This window comes from Cajanus cajan, chromosome 3, assembly GCF_000230855.2.
Source record: "Cajanus cajan strain Asha chromosome 3, NIPB_CcT2T_4, whole genome shotgun sequence".
NCBI classification, from domain to species: Eukaryota; Viridiplantae; Streptophyta; class Magnoliopsida; order Fabales; family Fabaceae; genus Cajanus; species Cajanus cajan.
This window is the reverse complement of record NC_138519.1, coordinates 41395369-41402809: the sequence shown is the minus strand read 5'-3', so window position 1 is coordinate 41402809 and position 7441 is coordinate 41395369. Positions and strand designations below refer to the sequence as shown.

The 7441-nt window shown below is 39.0% G+C and overlaps 1 non-coding gene across 1 annotated transcript; it reads left to right on the top strand.

The window, feature by feature from the left end:
• Positions 1–4500: 4500 nt before the first annotated feature.
• LOC145956640 (small nucleolar RNA R71) lies at positions 4501–4606 on the top strand. Its single transcript, XR_014432879.1, has one exon. It is a non-coding gene; the product is annotated as a small nucleolar RNA R71 (small nucleolar RNA).
• The last annotated feature ends 2835 nt before the right edge of the window (positions 4607–7441 follow it).

Here is a 7441-nt window from a genome sequence, read left to right as displayed (position 1 = left end):
CACTTTAACACTTCACAACATGGTATTTCTTTTCTTTTTCTTCAACCTTTGACAATTTTCACTCCCCCCAACTTAACCCACAATCATTTTCATCATGCTCTCTAAGGTTTGGTTAGGGTGAGGAATTTATGATTGGTATAGGCTTAAGGGTTGAATAAAGGGTAATGCTCAAATGGGTTTCAAACAAAGATTTTTCTCAAATGAAGGTTAGCTGTTTGGTTCTAGGTTTAACAGATCTTCAATATGAACAACATAATGCCTTGATCTTTTCCAACATTTCTTACAAGAGCAACAATTTCAAGAATCAAACAATGCATACACATATGCTATGATGGTGACTCTCAAACATATAAGTGTATGTATTGGGTGTTCTCACTCACTGGCTTGGCTCAATAAATCCAACCACTGACCTTTCATGTCAAGTTAAAGAGATGCTCATGAATTCTAAGATTATGCATGAATGATAGAGTGCAACCAAAAGATGAGTATTAACAACATTTTTTTTTTTTTCGGTGAATTTAAAGATGAAAGTTTTCTTCTTGCTGATTTGAAACAACTTGACTTGTCTTTCAAAAAGAACTGAGTGTTTCAATAGTCAGTGATTATTCACAAACTAGTGACTTTCCACAAAAACCCCAAACGTTTATTAGTACTTGACCTAAGCACCACAAGCCAAAACAACACATGCATAATTATAACATCCAACACATAAAACCATAACTAACACAAAACAAACAGATAGTTTAAACTGAACAAGCTAGCAATAAACCACCATAATATTTAAATACTAAAATTTAAAATTGCAAAAAATTAAAATGAACTTTTCTCCACAGTCTGTCTCAAAAATCCTCTGACTCGGATTCCTCTTCTTCTCCTTCCTCTTCTTCCTCTGCTCTTTCATCTCTCTCAACTTCCTCTTCCTGTCCATGCTCAGCAGCAGGTTGTGCACTATGAACTCCTGACTGTTGCACTCCACCCCCTCCTAAGTATATAGGACTGTCCCCAGGCCATAAAATTTGGTCAACAAGGGTTTCTAAAGTAGGCCATGGATAGAGACTTCCTGTTTCAGTTTATTTCAAGCACAATTAACCATGTGGATGATATGCACGTCAAAAAGCAAAGATTAATGTGCCAAAAATTAACATGGAGTTGAATTTCACATGGTGTTCTTGCAAACATTTCCACAAACACTTTGCATGCACCTTAAATAAGCATTTTTTTTTTAAGCAAACAAAGTGTTTCATTCACTTCAACAATTCAAGAGTTCTTTTGAGAAATTACAATTTAAAAATCACATTGTGCTTCAAGAGGAAGAAGAAATTTGAAAGATTCGCATGTAACTAGAGGAGAAAAATCTATGAAAAAATTTACCTTTTTAGTGTGATTTGAAGGAGAAGAGAACTATGAAATATTTCATTAATCTCCTACCAACAAGAGAGACTCATGAGAAGAGAGTGGGAGTATAAGAGAGTGTGGAAGGGTTTAGAGGTTGAGAACATGAAAAGAGAGTGAAGAGAAGTGTATTCGTAGCTTGGAAGTGGAAAATGGGTCTTAAAATCACTTAAAAATTTTGGGCATTTGAACCTGGGGCTGCAGCCACGGTTTTTGGAGCTGCAGCTACAATGGTGGCAGAGATATTGAGCTTGGGCTTGGAAATCAGAGCTGCAGCTGCGGTTTTTTTTTTTTTTTTTTTTTTTTTTTTTTTTTTTTTTTTTTTTTTTTTTTTTTTTTTTTTTTTTTTTGCTCTCATGTGGAGCTTGGCAGAGAGTTACCGCTGCAGCCGTGAATGAGGGCTGCAGCTCTGAGACTTGAAACTTGAAATTTTTACTTCCTTTTCACTCTTTTATAGCTCTCAACCTCTCTAAAACTTGTTCCTACACTCCCACATTTTTAACAGCTATAATGAACTCATAATTAACACAAACAATCACACAATTAACCAAGTGCAACTAACATGACACACAAAATATAAGATATGCAATGACACATGAATATCATACATTCAAACATGCATTGATACTACCATATCATTTACTCATGAAGCCTAAATAACACAACAAGTAGTAACCAAGATATGAAATTAGCAAAACACAATCATGGAAATCATCAAGCAACATTCATACTGATATCAAGCAATTCTATGAACAAAAACTCTTAATTACTTACTATTCAAACTAAATTGGGAATCTAAAAATAGAAATCAAAATAAGAACGTGCTAATTTAATGTCTTTAGCTTGACAATCCTGTTTGTTCATGGCTCCTTCAAATATGTGCTGGTAGTGGATCTCTCCACCTCACCACCCAAATAATGCTTGAGCCTCTTACCATTAACTAGCCAATTCCTTCCAGAGGCAGGATCTTCAAGTTCAATGGCTCCATAAGATTTGACAGATTTAATTGAGAAAAGACCTGACCACTTAGATTTGATCTTCTCAGGGAAGAGTTTCAACCTGGAATTGAACAATAATACCTGCTGGCCAGGTTGGAAGTTCCTATTCAGAATCTTCTTGTCATGATATATCTTGGCTTTGTGCTTGTAGGACTTAAAAGACTCATAAGCTTTCAATCTCCTTTCTTCCCATTCATGCAATTGAAGCTTTCTTTTCTCCCCTGCTGCCTTCAAATCATAATTTAAGGCCTTCAAAGCCCAAAATGCTTTATGTTCCAATCCCATTGGAAGATGACAAGCTTTACCAATGACCTTTTCCAATTCTTCATTAGAGATAGGCAAAGCCTTCTCTAGTGGCAATGAGCTCTTGAAATCATTTTGAGTTTCTAAGTACATATCATTTAATGCATCAATTCTGAAGCAATCTTTGTGACCTTTTGGAAACTTTGTTGTTTCAAATACATTGAAACTCACTTCCTCATCTTGGACCCTCACTTTCAGCTTTCCTTCATCCATGTCAATGAGAACTCGAGCTGTCTTCATAAAGGGTCTGCCCAGAATCAATGGAACCTCCACATCTTCTTCCATGTCCATCACTACAAAATCAACTGGGAACATGAACTTGTCAACCTTTACAATCATATCTTCCACTATACCATGTGGAATCTTGATAGATCTGTCTGCCAACTGCAAGGTCATTCTTGTAGGTCTCACTTCCACTTCTCCTATCTTTTTCAACATGGATAAAGGCATCAAATTAATACTAGCTCCAAGATCTAAGAGTGCCTTACCCACTGACAGATTACCAATTGATACAGGGAGAGTGAAACTGCCTGGATCTCTGGACTTCTGAGGTAGAGACTTCTGTATAATGGCACTGCATCCTGCTTCAAGCTCCACAGTCTCTTCTTCAAGCATTCTCCTTTTCTTAGTTAACAATTCCTTCATGAACCTAGCATATGTGGGCATTTGCTCCATGGCTTCAGTGAAAGGAATATTAATCTGGAGCTTTTTTATGATATCCAGAAATCTCAAGAACTGTCTTTCTTTTTCTTTCTTGGAAGGAGCATGAGGGTAAGGTAAGTCTTTAATAGGAACAGTGGAAATGACTTCCTTGCCCTTCTTTTTATTCTTCTCCTTTTCAACTGCATTCTTCTCTTTTATTTTCTCACTATCTACACCCTCATTTTTATTGCTTTCTCCCTCATTCTTCTCAATCTCCTCCTCAACCGCCTTCAGTTTACTATTTTCTTTATTTTCATTTTTCTTAGTTACCCCAACATCACTACCTACCACCTTCCCACTTCTTGTTGTTATGGCTTGGCAATACTCCTTAGGGTTGGTCTCGGTGTTGGCTGAAAATGGGCCTTTAGACATGTCAGCCAATTGTTTAGCTAGCTGACCCACCTGCACCTCCAAGTTCTTGATGGATGCCTCTGTATTCTTCTGGTTGTTCATAGATACCTGCATAAACTGGTTCAGAGTATCCTCCAATTTGCTGGTTCTTTCATGCATAGAAGGATAAGCAGGCTGGTGTTGTTGTTGTTGTTGTGGTGGTGGCCTATTGGATGGTCCAACTTCATTCCTCCATGCATAACCTTGGTTGTTATTGTTGCTTCTCCAACCTTGATTTCCCTGCATATAATTGTTAGTGTTATAATTACGGGAATTAAAATTACCTCCTTGTTGTTGGTTCCCCACATAGTTGACCTCTTCTTCATTTGGAATTTCTGAACAATGACCATTGGGATGATCTCCTCCACAAAAATCACATTTTAAGGAAGGATTTTGTTGGGTTGAAGAAGAAGCAATAGCATGAAGCTGTTGTGGAATCTTGGCCATCTGTTTAGTCAATGCTTCGATCTGTTGAGATAGCAGTTTGTTCTGAGCAAGGATTGCATCATTAGTGTTAAGATCAAGAACTCCTCTTCTATGAGATTGATGTCTTCCATGCTCTGCTTGGTGATCAGAAAATGCCAGAGACTCTATAATTTGAGTGGCTTCTTCTGGACTCATGGTCATCATGGTGCCACCAGCTGCTGCATCCAATAACATCTTCACCTCAGGTTTGATTCCATTGACAAAGAAATTAAGTTGAGCTATATCTTCAAACCCATGGTTAGGACATTTTCTGAGCAATGACTTAAATCTCTCCCAGGCTTCACAGAATGGTTCATCTGCACCTTGCCTGAAAGTAGTGATTTCTGACTTGGCCTTAATATACTTGGATGAAGGATAGAATCGGTTCACAAACTTATTTTCCACATCACCCCAGCTTGTTAAACTTTGATTTGGGTGAGATTGTAACCAAACTTTAGCTTTTCCTGTCAAAGAAAATGGAAACAACCTCAAATATACAGCTTCCTCATCAGCCTTAGGAATTCCCATAGTTCCACATAACTCATAGAAATTTGATAGGTGTGAGTATGGGTCTTCATGATCAAGGCCAGCAAATTGTTGTGAGCTAACCAAGGTAAGGAAGGCAGGTTTCATCTCCATGGCTCTAGAAGTGTTTGGAGCTGCAATGCTAGAGAAATGTCTAGGACCTTGTTGTTGTGCATAATCACCTAGGGTCCTTCTGGGAGGCCTAGTTGGTCCATTTCCACCATTATTATTTCCTGTTCCGTCTTCAGCCATTGGTTGATTTGATGAAGTAGAAGAACTTGGAAAATCTTGCTGTTGTTCTAGGATTCTCTCTAACTGTCTCAGCCTTCTTGTTCTGCTATTATTCCTCCTTGCTGTTCTTTCAATTTCAGGATCAAAATGTAATTCTTCAGCTGGAGTTTTCCCTCGCATACAATTCCAAGAAGTCTGCACAGCAAGGTGAGTCCAAAAAAAAATACAGCAAGACAAATATCTCTATTCAAAGTATTCACAAAATGGATTATCTACACAATTGCAAAATCACAAGATTAAAAATTACTAATTAGCACCAAAGCCCCGGCAACGGCGCCAGAAACTTGATGGTGATTTTCGCAAACCTATCACTTGGCAAGTGAACCAAGTTTCGAAGTAGTATTTAAAGATCGTCCTCAGGGATTTGGGTGTTTAGTAATTCTTGCTCTAATGATTTATACGAAATTGATGTTCAAATTGTAGATGAGTGAAAATAGATTAAAACAACAAAATAAAACAAACGTAGTAAGGTCAATGAATAAGAAACAAGGATTGGTTCGGAAGCACTTGCTAACTCATAGATCTTCTTAAAATAAATGCTATTCTAATTCCATTATTTCCACGTTCATTAAGTAATCCAACAAGATTCCTCAAGGTTGAATCCTAAAGTCATTAAGCTCAAAACATGATTCCTCTATGTTTTGAGTTCAACACTTCGCATTAAGAACAAGAACTTGAACAATGTGACTAACCAAATCAAGTCTATCCCTAGAACAAGAATTGATTAGGTGCAAGATTCAGTTCGGGTTTTCAAAAACGTTTTCCAACTGGATTCAAAAACCAAAAATTCATACAACGGGTGATCAAGCCGATATAAGCATTAAGTAAAGAATCATACACAAATAATGAGATTAAAATGCATATATTTAAGAAGGAGAAGAGTTAGTAGTTACATCCAACCAATGCTCAATGAAATTAGCCACTCATGGCCATTACAATTTCTCCAGCAATTTCCATAAGAGATTACAAAGTTGGAAGTGAAAAACCAGAGAATTTGGGTTCCCTCCCTCGTGTGTATGCTACCGCCCCCCAATCAGTGTGTTACTATAAAAAGAACACTTGCCCCCTCCAATTGGTCTCTAGCTGTAGCCTAGTGGATGTCCAGCTGTAGCCTCCATTAGTGGTTCAATTAGTGGAAAACCACTAATTATTTTTTTCCTTTTTCCTTGTTTGTTTCTCCTTAATTTAAGGCCCCTTGTCTTTCTTTTTAATTTAGTGCTCATGTGCTTCTTGTTTCTTTCCTTAATTTTTGTCCCCCACTATTTTTCTCCTTAATTTTGGGCCCCACATATGTTCTGTCCAAGGAAAAGTTGGGATTTTTAACCCAAGGCTGCAGCTCTGGAATGGGGGCTGCAGCTCTGGAATGGGGGCTGCAGCTCCAACTCTCTGGAATTGGTTTCCATACGCACAAGGCTTCAAGGCTGCAGCTCTGGAATGGGGGCTGCAGCTCCAACTCTCTGGAATTGGTTTCCATACGCACAAGGATTCAAGGCTGCAGCTCTGGAATGGGGGCTGCAGCTCCAACTCTCTGGAACACTTCTTTTTGGTTCATGCTTCATGGCTGCAGCTCTGGTTTTGGGGCTATAGCCTTGGATTTCCAATTTCATCAAAACCTACACAAAAAGGAAATATTTTTAGCCAAAGAAACTACACTCTTGTAACTCCTTAGATTAATCTTAGTTCATCTATTTGGAGGGTCAAACATAACCAAAATTACTTATATCTCATCCAAAATAAGTGCCAAATTAAGCATAAAAATATGCAATTTGAGCACTTATCAGGAGACAAAATCATCACAAATCCCTGGAAAGGAGATATTCACGCTACCCCCGTCGTCACAAACACGGAGGTATGCAGCTTCCGGCTCGGGCAATGAGCGAAGCTATCTCTGGAAAAGGGGGTACTCACCGCTTACCGTTGTCACAAAGGTACTTAGCTTCCGGCTCGAACAAAGAGTGAAGCTAAGCCTGGAGAGACGGTACTTACAGCTTCCAGCTTGGGCAACAAGCAAAGCAAGGCCTGGAGAGGCAAAACTCACACTGCTCACCGTCGCCACAAAGGTGCTTAGTTTCCGGCTCAAACGAAGAGCGAGACTAAGCCTGGAGAGGCGAAACTCACACTGCTACCGTCGTCACAAGGGTACTTAGCTTACGGCTCGAACAAAGAGTGAAGCTAAGCCTGGAGAGGCGGTACTCACAGCTTCCAGCTTGGGCAGCAAGCATAGCAAAACCTGGAGAGGTTACTCGACAATTTTCCACCGGAAGACGCTACAAGTCAGAAGGTCGGCACATCACCCGGACAATTGGGTCAACTCCTTTACTTGTCGGCCGGTATACCAAAAGGCCGTCCGACTAAGTAAAGGGGGGGCAGCTGTA